Genomic DNA, 15,000 nt, shown 5'->3' with positions numbered 1-15,000 from the left:
TTATACAATTGGTAGATTCTCGCCTAAAATCCTTCAGTTTTTTTTTAAATCAGAGTCCATTTTTACAGCACCTAAGTTCAGGTAATGCAAAAAAGGCTCTTAGAAAGGGCCTCAGCTCAGCCTCTTGTAGAAGAAAAGTGCATGGGCAGGACAGAACAAGAAAGGGGTGCAGAGGATGTCAGTGTATCTGCCATTCGCCACAGCTGACAATACCAGATTTGTGCCCCAGCACCTGAAGGGATCAGGCCAGGCTCCATGTATGCCAGGATGTAACAGGAAGATGCAGGAAAAGAAAGGGAAACATGCAAATGGATAAGAATTGCTAGCTTTTCTTCTGTCAAAATGTTCTTAAACTCCCCCTCTGGCTTTTCCTCTTTTTCGTTGCAACTATAATCCCATTTGCAGAACATAGATTGAAATGCTCTTTGCTCTCTAAAATTCTTGATCCTTTACAATTTCAGATACTTGTTTCAAAACGTTTGTTGCAATGTTAATGTCAACAGATAGCTTCAGTGAAGAAGCATGGGGATCATATAGGTGTTTTCTGGGAGATAAGAAAATGCAAGTCTAATTTGTTTAGTGCTGCCAGTGGTAGTTGCCTCCTTGGTAAATGGATCTAGCTGTTGGTGGGAAAGGAGCTCCTTGCTTCTTTCCCCAGTACTGGAGGAAATGGCCTTCAGACATCGTACAAAAGACAGTGATTTGCAAATCCTTTCACAAAGCCTTTTCTGTGTTATCTCAGATAATGAGAATTTCTCAGAGGTTCAATTCTTGGTTTTGCAGTGAAAATCCAGCAGTTATGAGATCATTAAACTGTATGGTGCAGTTTTTAGTATAGCCTATGTAACTTCTGCCAATAAATGCCTAGCCCCTCCCCACAAGCTGCAAACCAAAAATGACAAGTACTGTAATGTTGAAATTGGATCCAAAGGGATTTAGCAAACTGAGCATTTGCCATATTTAGTGTCATCAAAGTTTCTTCCTCCCATACTTCGGTGATGCACTGCTGATCTTCTGATTAGTCTGATAGACTGTTTCTCTTAAATCACTTACCCTACCCTTCCTAAACCCTCCTCCTTGTCTCTTCTTGGGTGAAATTCATGCATATACTTAAATATGCCTAAATTGACAACTAGGGAAAAAAAAAAAAAAAAGCTAAAATGTGCATTTAGTCCATATCTAGTTGTGCCATTGATTTACTTAGGAATCTGTGACACTGTGTTTTGTTCCCCATGCACTGAAACTGACAGCTCTAAGCAAAGTCAAATAAGATGTTTAACAAACCACATACCCTATCGTTTTTAGCCTTGCCATTGTACCCTCATGGCTGTGAGCCAGAGCCAGATACACCACCTCCCCCAGCCACACAGCTCTGCCTGTGTTTGTGTGCACACATATGTGTACATGTGTGTAGCTGCTTCCACATTTCTCTTTCTTGCTATGTGGTTCGCTGGAATAAACAGTGATGAATGTAGCGGCACACAGTAATTTTAAACTAAGTTTCGAAAGCTGGAAAAAAAACTTTTTCTTTATTTTTTTCTGTGAAAAATGAAGATGCTTCTCTGTTCTGGGGCAGTTCTGCCAGGAAGGGAGAAGGTGACTTGTACTGGTGAATGAAAGCCACAAATGTCAGTGTCCCAGCACACGTGCCGAAGTTGGTCAGAAAGAGAGGACAGCTTGCTGTGCCACTTGATATCTGTCTTGTCTGTGATGTTGCCATAGGCTCTTGAATGCCAGCTGCAATAATTAAAGTCAGGTATTGTTGCTATGCATCACAAGAAAAAAAATCCTAAATGGTTCTGTAGCTCTCTTATAAAATCTTTCTTAAAAGATATCATCAGAACTTACAGTTATGACTGTGACTAAATGGTTTCAAGCAAGGGAAACACCATGCTGTAAGTTTAAATTAAAATATGGTTAGAAAATTATTTATTTACTTAAAACAAGCAAAAGAAATTGGCCTGAAGACAACAGCTGGATTTCAGCCTTGCTTTGGCTCCTGCTCCTCCATCACTTTTGCTCCCTGATGTTTTTTGTAGTTACCATCATTCTCCATATATTAACATCCCTGCAAAAACTCCAGTCCTTTTTCTCGTGCTTGTTGAACAAGTCAGCCCCAACTATGAAGTCTCAGGCTCCCATTCCTATGCCTGGCATTTTGTTCTATGCTTTCCCACCTGCTCTGTGCACTCACCATGCTCCTCTGCGTAGCTGCCAGATGTGAGTCCACTGTAGCATGGAGTGTACCCACTTTTGCAGATGTTTGCTCTACTTTTGCCAGGCGAGAGCCATGCTGATGGGGAAGAACCTCATTAAGGCCAGTTGTGCTGCTGTCTTAGCAGAACATACTTAATGCACTTTGAGTTAGTCCTGTAAATGTCGGTGAGATTATGTAAAACAATTCAAACACCACCACCTATAAAGTCCAAGTAATAACGCTGTCACATAAGTGCCCTGCAAACCCTTGAGAGTAACATTGGCTGCCAACATTTTCAAAAGTGATGATGGTTTTAGGCCAGTTCCATTTTGGGATGCTCAACTGGAGATCTGTTAATGAGAGCCACTTTGTCAGGAGGTCCTCGATGGTCCATTTTCTGATGATGTGTGCCCAGTTCTGCATCCAAAAAAGAAACATCCTAAATTACTGAAAATTCTGGCCACTCGTGTGACTATTTTAGGAACTCATGTCACACGCACAGAATCACACAGAATGTTTGAGGTTGGAAGGGACCTCTGGAGATCATCTGGTCCAACCCTCTTCAACTTTTCCAGTTGCATCTGCAGGATTCATCTCAATCTGAACTGGTGCTCATCAGGAGTGTTAAAGCCTTCTAACTTGATTCTGGTCTAAACTGAGGCCTTGTATGCGTGTTTTTTGCTTTATGAAGGTACTGTAAAGGAGAATTTATAACCACCCTAACACTCCTTTACACAACTCAAGCAGTGTAAAGTGGTCTCAAGAGAAGTGAAAATCAAGTCAGTAACTGCTAACTTCCATCTTTGAGCTTGCATGCTCTTCATCTACAAAATGCAACGGCAGTCTGAGCACTTGTAATGGGACCAGAAGTGGGCCCAGGCTGATGGGACAGTTGTTTATTTTAGTATTACACTCCTTGCATTTTTTTCCTCAGCTGTATACTTCCTCATTCAAGGGCTTTATTGTTGCAGTGTTTCAACATCGTTCTCCACATTCTTAAAGAAAAAGTCAGAATGCTTCTCTCTTGCAGTCTGCAGCAAGGAGAATAAAGCTGAATCTGCAGTTTAAGAATAGCAAACTTAACTGTCCTGATACCTCTAAAGAAAAAAAAAATGAGACATCTATCTCTAGATGGAACTTCTTTCTCACTTAAAAATCTTGCTGTCAGGAAATTTAATTGATGCCCTCAGGTCTTCTTCCTTTTGTGTTGTTTTGTTTTGTTTTCTAAATTTCGAGGAGGCTCTCTTGTGAAACAGTAAAGCTTTCCTTGAAAACTGCACAGGAATCGGAGCCGATTTGTAAATTGAGTAAGAAAAGCCATGGCTTTCAGTAGCAGGATCGTGCCATGCACGTATCAATTAATGCTGCTTAATCAGTTTCTGCAGTTGGTGGAACTGCAGCTTGTAGTTGGAAGCTATTAGGGAGGGAATCACAGGAGGAATACTGTTGCAGGACTACGCTCGTTTTTTATGTTTGTGTCCTCTGGATTCAAGGTGTTTGTATAATGAAGTTGGCACATTGATATATGATCTATTTTTTAATGTCATTACAATTTTAGTTCCCTCTGCCTTTTTGTCATTGGGTTACATTTAAGCACAGCAAGATCAACTTTAAACTTCCTTACTCAACAGCTTTATTAGTTATAACGTACCGTGACCTTTCTCAACATTCTTAAAGAAAAAGATACAGTGTAATGTCACTTTACTTTGCTTATTGTTCTTTGTTGTGGTGAACAAAGCATTTTCTACAGTGGCTATAGCACATAATTATACAGCTTTCAATAGCGGTGTCTTGGCACATATCAAAGTTCAGAAGAGCCTTTAGAAAAAAAAGATGTTTTGTGGCAGCCTAGGGAGGGTCTCATCTTTCCTTCAGAAAATAGTTCAAGGCTCTTCTGTCAAGCTTCCCTACTTAGAGCTTTTTCTCCTCCTGCTTCATAAAGTTTAAAGGGGATTCAGTGGAGTTCTATGATCTATTTCCTTTGAAAGATTGTTCCTTTGCACAGAGAAGTCCTTTGACTTCAAGAGTTCACAGATTCATGTCTTTAGGTATCATATGTCTGACCTTATCAGTTACTCTATTTAATGTAGGAGAAAAAGTCTCAACTCTTTGTGTTTGTCTGTTTTGCCTCTGTGAAATGATTTGGTGAAAAGACCATCCTTTTTAACACACCACTGAGAGGCCGTTTCTGACTGTAACCTACCCTGTGGCTCTTCTAAGAAAAAAAAAACAAAAAAATTGTCCTTGTGTTTTGTGTATGGATGATTTCACAGTGAGAATAGAATTATACAAGGACAGGCACACATAAAAAAAATCTTTTGCTCTCTTTTTCCTAAATGATCTATTGGCTATTTTGGTGGCTGCTACTCTGGTTCCCCAACAGGCACGACCATTTAACAAACACAGAGATAGCGGCTGGAGTGCTGGGCCAGCAGTAGGTTTTCCCTTGCTTCGACCTACCCCAAAGGCCTTCATAATTAATTGTCCTTCAGAGATGAGGAAAGTTCAGAGACAGTGTGTGTAGCGATGTCTATTGTCTGACATTCAGTTCTCCTTCCCTCAGCTCTTTTTCTTCGTTCCACAAAGGGTTATCAATAGGAGCAGGGAGCAAGCTCTCTTCTAACAGCTGCTGGTGGTGGCGGTGCTGTCTGCGGAAGGTATCATTGTGTTCAGCCATCTATGGATTAAATGGCTGCAAAAGTTCTAACAACCTTTTCAAACGGGCGTGTTTATTTCATCTGGATTACACAGACCTATTTAGCTAATTAAAAACTTTCTCAGAACCCCTTCTCTTTTATGCGGAGGAGGAAAAAAAATGGCAATGCTTATGTCATTATGAAGAAGGGCTGCCGTGAAACTTTGGTAAATAAATGAAAAATTTGATCAGTCCACTTTGATCAAAATGCGCCAAATAAGCGTTGGTTCGTCTGTTGAGTTGATCTGCGCTTTTGTTTGGTTTTGTTTGTGTTTTTTTTAATCTTAGGAGGAAAAAGGGGGCACAGTAGAAAAAGCATAAAAGAAAACATTGGTGTAAGCTGTAACAGACACAAACACTTGCCAATCGAAAAAAACTGCCAGGGTTCATCCTGCCTCTGCTCATAACATCAAAGTACAAAGAAGCCAGAGTTGGCTAAACAGATTATTAATACTGTTGCACCTTCTGCAATTCATTTGGAGACTCCTCTGTGGTGTAATTATTAAACTTCACATAAAACAGGACAAAATTATATACGTGCTTCCTTGTTTCCCCTTATGGTGCGTTACACAAAGATACGATGCGGTTAGTAGATACGCAAGAAGTACAGTCAAATTAGGGCTGTTTATTAACGATCGTTATGTTACTGCTCCAATTAATTGGGCGAAGCCAAAAAAGACAAATACAATCATTCTTCCACTGAGCAGTTTTACTAGCAAATTAGGGAGGTTTTAATATTTTTTTTTAATCTCAAAAAATATCTATATTAAAAAATAGAACTCCACGTCAGACCTTTACCTGTATTCCTAATAAATGCATCACTTTGCCATGAAAAGGGATAATCATGTAGAACATTTTCTGGGCTCCCTCTCACTTCCTTAATGCAAAGAAGGACTGCTCAACAATCGAGATCAATTATTGCACGATTAAGTTATTAGGCCTGGCATTTGGAAACAGGTTTTCTGTATTTAAGAAGAAATCGCGTACAAAGTAGATGCAGCTAATACAGTAATGCAAAAAAAGATCATAAAAAATTAAAGTTATTCTTATGAATCTTTCATTAGAAGCAATGAAAAGGGACACTGGTGAAGCCAAGTGCTTTGTTCTTCTGAGCTCCTCTTGGAGGGCCCGATCCTGCAAACCATTACGTGCCTGAGTGTTCCTTCTGCCAGCGTCCTGGTGGCGCCTGCAGCGAGTCCCCTGCTCTGTCACCGTTCGCCCAGGCGGGCCCGTGGCAAAGGGCGGGCTGCTCTGTTTCAGCAAACAGATGCTCCCTCTAAAAACAGGCAAAAAGTCCTGTAAAAAAACGTGCCGCCGAGTCGCACAGCTGTACCAAGGCAGACGCTTGCTTTTACACAGGGAGAGCTGTTGGGAAACGATTTAAGGCTACTCAGAGCTTTTCAGATTACTCCCCACCGCAAATAACATGTTAAGTACTAAATTGCCCTAAGCGATGTTTTATTACTGATCAATAAAATAGTAATCTTGTCTTTTAGTGTGGAAAAATATTTTAGTGGGATTTTTCCTGCTTTCGTTCCTGGATAACAGTAAACCAGAAAGCACAGCCACCGAAAAAAGCCAAACCCATCCTTGTTTGTTTCTAATTTTGCTTTGGGGGAATACTAGGATTGTTCCAGCTGAATAGTGCAGGGTTTCTGTGCGTGCGCCTGTGAGTGCACGGAGCGGCAGTGTGCTGTGCTCTGTTTGGGTAAAGCTTTTTGTCTGTTCTTTCGTTGTTTTTTTTTTGTTTGGTTTTTTGGTTTTTGGTTTTTTTTAACAGTAATTTACTGGTACTCATCCTTATTGCCCCATCCTCTTCTCAAACAAAACAACCTCTTTTCCAAAAAAACCCAGGCAAAAACAAAACAAAACAAAAACTTGGCAAAGTCTTCCGATTCCTACTTGTCATTTCATTTTGCATTCAACAAGGGGTACTGGGAATTGAAACGTCAACTGGAGATGGAGAAAAGCACCAATTTATCGTGCGCTAGCCTTGCACAATTCAAGATTTCTTTTGCTAGCTGCACACATTATCCCCAACCTCTCGCCACTCTCTTGTGGCAGTTGTGAGGAATGGCTGTTCCTTCCCGTGTGTGTACTGCAGGCCTCTAAAGACTCTTATTTATTCTCTCCCATGTCACCTTGTGTACAGTCTGGTCTGTGACACTGATGGTGATTATGTCATTATTTTGCTCTGGGGGCTTTGGCACATCTGCAGAGCTGATGCACATCTTCTTTGTTACGCTGGCATACGTCCCATATCGCAAATGCTTCATTAGCCTTACTGCCTGCCTCCTTGCCAGACAAGAATACCCAAATCCAAGCTTCTTTTTGCTCTGTTCTTTTGTGTCTGTGATGAGCCTTTATTCATCTTCCTAGTTCTTCCCTGTTTTCTATTTTTCTATGTAAAACTGATTTCCAGATGTCTGTCGTTCTCCAAAAATCTATCCTGGATGAGGAGTGAGAAGCAAGGTGAATTTTAACCCATGTTGTCCCTTGCTAGCATAAAGTCTTATCCCTCTGAGCATAAATCCTTTTCAATTCATCCTATACCAAAAGAATATGTGAGACTACGCAGTTTCAGTGAATAGGAACATTTTAAAACTTGGCATTTGATAAAAAAGAAAAAAACAAACAACCCAACACAAATATTATTTGTCTTAGCAGCTAGCAAACCCTAGTTGTGGTAATGGAGTAATGGGTAGCATGCAAGCCGCTCATGCTTTTCTAGACTTTCTTCCTTTCTTGTGGACAATATAGTTAAATTTCTCATTCAGAACTTCTGGGAAAGCAGTGAAAGAAAACGGTGTTCGCAAGACCCGATCGACCGGCATTTCTTATATGCTGTGTGTTCTCGCTCCTTTTTCACATGAAAGGGCATAGAACGTTTTGTACTGTGAAAATTGAGGAAAATGTTTGATCTTCTAAACTTTATCGAAGCTCTTCTATATAACTGTCATACCAGAGAGATCTGAAATAGTGGGTTAGCTACTAGCTTCATGAGATTTTTTCCATCCCCATCCCACCCACCTCACACTTTTTCTTCGTGACACTGAGTTAAATTCTGGGCTGGATTCTCAGGTTTTGGTGTAAATCAGCTCCAGCAGTCATTGGAGCTAATTAATCCATGCCAATTGAAGAGCTGTATTTTGTTGTATAAAGTCAAGTGTGTGAATATCTGTTAAATGTCAATTGAATGAAAAAAAAAAAGTTCAATTTGTTTGTTTTAAAACAAAAAAAAATTGAATGCAGACCTGGATCTGGAGCCACAGAGCCATCCTGTCCATGGCTGTGGGGAGGAGGGAGGTGTTGTTTTTATTGTTGTAAGGGGCCCTTGCCAAAAGAGGAGGTCCCAGCTGATACAGTCTCATAGTGTGGGGTCTGGGCTGTGTGACTGACTTTAACAGAAGTCATACAGATAGGATTGCCCATCCTGTAAGGTTTTGAATAGGTCACCTTCAAGCTTGCTTGATATCTTCAACATATTTTAGAATGGACAAGAGTTAAGTTCTTGTAATACAAATGAAGGATTTTGTATAACTTTTGGAAACCATGGGAGAGATTTAGCAGCTTCACAACCTGTGCTATTTTCCAGCCTAATGCAGTGGGAACACTATTTTAAGAGATGGTTTAATCTGTAAGACTGAAATATTCAGTCTGTGAGGTAGCAATGGCAGAATATTGCAGAGGTCTGTGGGGAGTGTGTGGCTGCCACCTACAAGAGATGGGGAGAAGCTGGGAACCACAGGTCACTGTCATACTGAAGTGACAATAGTAACATAAGGACTGAAGTTAAGAAATGCTTTCGAGTCCAAGAGGGAGGGTGTCCTGGTTTCTCCCATAGTTACACAGAGCCCATCACTTGGCGTATTGCTGAATTTTGTTGTGCAGAGAAAGCTCCCCACATTTTTCTGATGTGAGCGTGGGTGGGTGAGAGGAAGAGGGACAGCCAGAAGGGCCGGCTGAAGTTAATCAGCATATCAGAGATGATTTCTCCCTGTAGATCTGGAAGGGGCAAGGTTCATCCTTCTTATCTGCAGAGGGGGAAGTTACGCAGCCTGCTGCTGCCTCGTTTCACTGTGCCATCAGAGGGACTCAGGGACCGCCCCAGGAGGCACGGTTTCAAGGCACAAGTAGAAATGTGCCTTCAGAACAATCTGTAGCTACGCAGTAGTCCAAAATTGCTTATGAGATGTAGCCTGGAAGTTGCTTCTGCGTGTAATGGAAAGGCTATGTGGAGAGCAGAAGAGTGGGAAGCAGAAAGGGGGAAGCACCTAGGGGACTTAGGTGACTACAGTGGTGTAGGCACATAAATGTGTTTAACACAGTAGTCTACAACTTTAGAAACTTTTTAATGGTAGAGAGGGGGAATCAACACTGAAAAGAAAAGCCCTTTGAGTGCCAAGTATCAGTGTTTAGGGATAAGCTGAATGGCTTATCTCAGACAATTGCAGAGAGGGCTGGCTCCATCAGGCCTAGCCTTGAGGTTATCTCATCCAACTCTGTCTACAGCTGCACCATTTCCTTCCATGAGGGCTAAGGAGGAGTCAAACGACAGGGAGCTCAGTCCATTAGGATTGAGGTCTTTGTCTCCCAGCTCACTAAGCTGAGTCAAACGACAGGGAGCTCATCCATTAGGATTGAGGTCTTTGTCTCCCAGCTCACTAAGCTGACTGACCACAGGTGGACCCAGCACTGGATTGCATAGTTGGGTGCCCGCAACCTGGATGAGGCCATGCACAATTTCCACAAACCATGCACAGTTTCCTTCTGCAGCCCCTACCCTCTGTCATGGGAGAGAGGAAAGGTCTTCTGATGCCAGAGGGCATGCTTACCACCTTCATACCACCCCCAACAGGACCCCAGTGACTGGCCATTTCCTTGCCAGACTGATTAACCACCACCTGCTTCCATCCCTGCCTCCCAGCCCCAGCACACACAAAGCAAGCAGGGAAAGGGCACTCTGGTAACTGCTGGGGCTTTGTCAGGGGCAGGCATGGAAGACAAAGGTGACTGCAGTGCAGAGAGATGAGAAGAGCAAGCAAGAGGAAGCAATGCCGGTTATAGATGTTTACTCGCTGTTATGACGTTTTTACACGTTACAAGATGTTCTTTAGATACATAAGCCTTTAATTGGTGCTTCTACTACAGTGTTAACGATTCATCTTAGAGGCCAAATTCTGCTGAGCTTCAGAAAATCCTTACATATGACAAGGTCTGCAAAGCACCTCTATAATGTCTATAATGTGAGCAGCAGGCTGTGCCATGAGCACCCTGTGGTCCTGCAGCAGGGCCAGGCCTGGGTGGTCATCCTCACGCTCACCTTCTTGGACAGGTGCTCTGTGGGCGCCTGTATCTAATACCTGCCAGGGTTTGGCAGCAGGGTATATAATATGCCACTTGGCATTGTAGGCAGCCTCAGGCAGCAGACTGCGTTTCCCCATTGTGTGGCTGAGTTACACTCAGACTATTGGGCATATGAGTTTTATTTGTCCTTCACATTTTGAATGAGACACCTTCTTGGGTGTGAACTTTCTGCGATCCTTCCTTCCATTCCCCAACATATACTAAACCCCCAACTATCACAAGCCAGAGGAGCCTTAGTGATTTTTCCATTCTGCAGCAGTGCCATTGGCAATGCAGTACGTTAAGGGCAATCAGAGTTTCCATTAGGAGCTTCTACATCTCATGCAGTTCTAATTTATCAGTAAGGCAGAAAAGGAGACTTGATAATCATCTCTCCAGCTAAATACTATCGATGATTTTTGAGTATGGGGAAAGGGGAGAACTGAACTGCAAGGTTTAAGAAGTCTAAAAAAATCGTAAAATGGAAAGTCTTTCATGTTAGCCTTCTCAGGTCCGGTTACCAAGTTTTGTGCTTAAAAACTGGTGCTTTGAGGCCATGGTGTTTGCAGCAGACCGTAACATTCTGTGATGGATAGGTTTGTTGCCTGAGCCACAGGCACAGCAGTGCCCATAGAGACCCTTGGGGGCAAGATGCCTTCTGTGCACTGTGAGATGGGACAGGGGTCCGGGCAGGGGATGAGGAGCTTCAGCAACCTGCCTCCTGTTGTACAGGAAGCTTGCAGTGTATTTCCCATTCTTTATTTGTGGAAAAGCTTAATTGAAATGCAAGTGATTAAATCTAATGTATCACATAGTATCCATTTTCACTGCACTACCACTTTCACTTCCCTGATATTATCAGACATCTCAGCAGCCCCACTGTCAATGCCCATTCTCCCTCCTTTTTGTGAGCGTGGCAGAGGAGATAACAGTGAGCCAGTGGTAGACTAGTAGTGCCCCAAACCTCACATGAAGGATAAGGCATCTCAGCTTTGTTTCAAGCAAACACTTTCAAAATGCATTCTTAAATCATTCAAGGGCCACGTGTTTTCCAGCTTTTCACAGAGTGAAAAAAAATCCAGCGCAACAGTAAATGCAATAAGAAACCTTTATCTCTTTCCTAATTTTTCTCTTCTGAGCAGAGCTCAGACTAACACTTTTCCCACACACCAGGCTCAGCACTGCAGTGTCACTGCTGTCCCACAGCAGTGGGCTCACCGTCCTGTGGCACTGAGGCTGGCAGACTGCATTGAGCAGCCACCCAACTTCTGGTTCATATTTTTCTCTTTCCAAAAAAATCTGTTCCTTAACAGATTCATGCAGTAAGAGCTGTGTGAGGAAGCCTAAAGGCACCAAACATGGTGGCACCAGAGGGCTGCTGTTGTAGTCAAGGGATCAGGGTACAAGTAGCAGTGGGCAAGCTGGCATCTGCTCCCTATAAAGGTTTTGGTAGAGTGCAAAGTGTGTTTACTGAAGTGTCCAATAGTTTAAATATTTTTCACTTGTGTTTTTAAAATAAAAACATCCTTTCCAACTATTTCCCTCTCCTCATAAGTGATAATGGAAGAGGCATTAGCCTTTCCGTCAGCTGAGCCAACCTATTTTTTTCTAAGAGGTGTCCAGGATGTTCAGCCAATTGAGTGATCTAATTAGCTGAAAATTGTTAATTTCCTTTACCTTATAAAGCACCTAACACAGAAACTGTTAAATAATGTTAAGTGTCAGACTTAAACTGAGAACATTGGGCCATATGCTGCCATGGCTTTCACGCCAAAAAGTGTAGCAACTTACTCCAAAACCTGCCTCCAAATTCTGTGTGGAAGCCAAAGCCTCCTGCTTGATATGCTGCCACACCAACTTGCACTGAGATGGTTCCACGCAGCAACTCACCATGTGTGTGATGGGTCATGAAGGGTTGGGCAAAGGTGCAAGGAGCTGGGGCTCCCATGAGATATTGCACACACATTGCCTCTGAAAGCACAGGAAAACAGGAAAGGTCTGGACAGGGATATCCTGGAAACCATGGCACATGAGTGCCTGCAGCTGCAGATCGTGTGAATGCCCAGTCTGCAGAGGAATCAGTGAATGTGTGAGTAGACAGGGGAGAAGGAAGAGCTTCTTCTAGCTCTTCAATAAGGGGGAGTTCACCAGCTCACTGGGATGAACCTCAGGAAGGGGGTGGTTCCTGGTGTTACCAGCCAACCTGCAAGCCCACAGAAAAGGTGGCTTCCTGTAGTAAAATGCCTTGCTGCGTTACTTCTGACTTGCCCCAAGAACTGATCTCTTACAGGATGGAGAGTCTGGGAAGAGCTTGTCCCCCAAAGGTTTCCACATGTTTAGGGGCCAGCTTGCCCCAAAAGCCTACAAGCTTAAATCTTCCTCATATAAGAGGCTCAAGGCGATGTACGGGTGATGTATGTAGACTTTCTCAAGTGCCTTCTTTGAGAAGGTTCTGTCATGCCCCCCAAACTCATCTTTTACACTGGATCTCATATCCATCATCAGCTGAGGTCAGAGTATCCCAACTTAGGGGTACTTGTGAACATCTAGTTTATACTTTGTTTTCTCAGCAAAAATATTTCCCCTGAATCATCTGCTGTTGCTGTACGTACGCTGTTCTGGACTGCTGCATAAGCTGTTTGACCTAGAGCTATACATAGTGAGGCTGCTTTCCTTATCCCAGAGAGGCTCACCGTCACTGGCTGTAATAGAGGTTATTTACTCCTCATCCTTGGGTTAGGAGGTTCCCAGCAGAGCCCCTCACTCCTGCCACATCCAGATCACCGGGCCAGAAGCATGGTCTGGCCTCCCACTCACCCCTCTGGCCTGTTTACCTCCCATCACCGTGACCTTGCTATCTGCAACGTGAGCAGCCTTCACCAGCTGAAGACCTCTGATCCCAAGTCCACTAGAGATTTTGGCTTTCCTAGTTGGCAAGACGACTTGTCGCCCACCAGGTCAACATGAATAAAGATTTTTTAAATCCATGAAGTCCTGACAAAAAAAAAAAAAAAAGAAGCTGCCTCTCTGGTTAATTTAACCTCTCCTGGCAGCCTGACATCTTGAGCTGTCTGTGCTGCACTTGTTTATTTGTGCTCATAATTAGGATAAAAAAAATCCAAACAAACATTCACCAAGAATTCTACTTTATATAAAATTTGAAAGTAAAATCAATCCTGACCCAATCTTATCATTTTTAAAGTATGTTTATCCAGCTTTGTGGTAGGAACAAGCAGACTGTTTGAAGGCCACATAGTTTTCAAACCTTGGTTGCAACACGCTACCCCGTTTTGAAACCGTCTTTATCTAGCCGAGAAAACTAAAATCTGTTTGACAAAGTAGCACTCCAGCCAGTTTATCTTGCAATATGGCTTTAGCTCACAGAGGCTATTGATTTCCTTAAATTAATGTTTACAGAATGCTACTGAATTTCACTCAACGGGACATTGTTCTTTTGAAGCTTTGTAAAATATGATACAGAGTGTTATTGCCGTTTGTTCCTTTGCTAAGACTGATGAAACATTTATTTTTTTTAAGTGCAGCCTTGAACTATAGCTGTTTCCTACAAGTGTGTTTACTCTTGGAACATTAGTAATACAACACACTATCAGACTCTAGCACAATACCACAGGCAAAGTCTGTAGGTACGCTGCGGCAGCCTAATCGTATAAATGGAGCTGAAGTTTAACGCAGATTAGACATTGTATGAGAAAAGGTTTCGAGCTTAGCCCAGCTGTCCCTGTCTGAAGGATCTTCAGATCTGTGTGCCACAGCCAAGCAGTTGTCTGACACTGTTACAATATTAGAATGGTTGCATTGGTCTTGATACTTCTAAAGATGGGACCCTGTCCTGAAAACTAGTGTCTGATCCTCTCTCCCTCTGCCCCCAGCCGAGGGAGCAGCTTTAAGGGTACCATATGCGTTGTGTGGAGGATCCTGATCTAATCCCTTAGGAGGGCTCTGAGAAGTGCCTAAGTTATTTCTAACATCCTCTCAAATTTTGTTAGCTTACTACAATGAAGTAGCTGTTACCTATCGCCAGAATTTTGAAGGAAATCACGGCCAGCAAAGATTTGACAGCTTTTCTATTGCTTTCTGCAACATCACCACCATTAGACACGTCAGTCCAAAAAATCTTCATTGTTTGCTTATGAGAACCAGCCTGCAAACCTACACTGGGCACCTTTTTAGGGTGTTGTGCACTTTATCCCACATGCATCAGAGCAAACAGCTCAACTGAAGTATGAATGGGAAAAAAATGCTCCTGAGGAGATGTGTGCCTCCCCAGCCAGATCCAGCAGAGGTGGGCTGGCCCCAGGGGACGTAAATTCTCCCTTGAAGCCAATGGAGCAGTGAAAATTTACATCGCTGAGGAGCCGCTCCTTGGTAGCCTCCCACGTGTATTCAAGGAGAGGGACTTAAACTCCACATTTACTGCCTGCAATATTAATGCATCAGCTGGCAAGGGAGACAAATATGAGGTCATTTGGGCACCTAAGACGTAGGCTTCTTGCTTTACAAGACTGTGTCTAGAAGCAGAGAACTTTCCTTTCTAGCATGGGGGTTCCACATAACCAGAAAGGGAAAGGAAAGCCAACCCTCTGTCTTCTTGTCTTTTTATCTAGTAATCTGTGTGGCCTCACTGCAGCATCTGAGTTTATCCATTTAAGTCCACTCTGTCTGCAGTACAAGTCCCCAGCTTGTGCTACTGCTGTCAGGAGATATGTCTCTCCTTGATCAATATTTACTTAACAAACAGCAG

The 15,000-nt window shown here is 42.8% G+C and overlaps 1 protein-coding gene across 4 annotated transcripts in view; it reads left to right on the top strand.

Annotated features, from left to right (window-relative positions):
• Positions 1-15,000, top strand: part of PROX1 (prospero homeobox 1) — a 45,168-nt gene that overhangs the window by 20,168 nt on the left and 10,000 nt on the right. The window lies entirely within an intron of this gene.

Source organism: Meleagris gallopavo, chromosome 2, assembly GCF_000146605.3.
Source record: "Meleagris gallopavo isolate NT-WF06-2002-E0010 breed Aviagen turkey brand Nicholas breeding stock chromosome 2, Turkey_5.1, whole genome shotgun sequence".
NCBI classification, from domain to species: Eukaryota; Metazoa; Chordata; class Aves; order Galliformes; family Phasianidae; genus Meleagris; species Meleagris gallopavo.
This window is presented reverse-complemented; position numbering and strand designations above follow the sequence as displayed.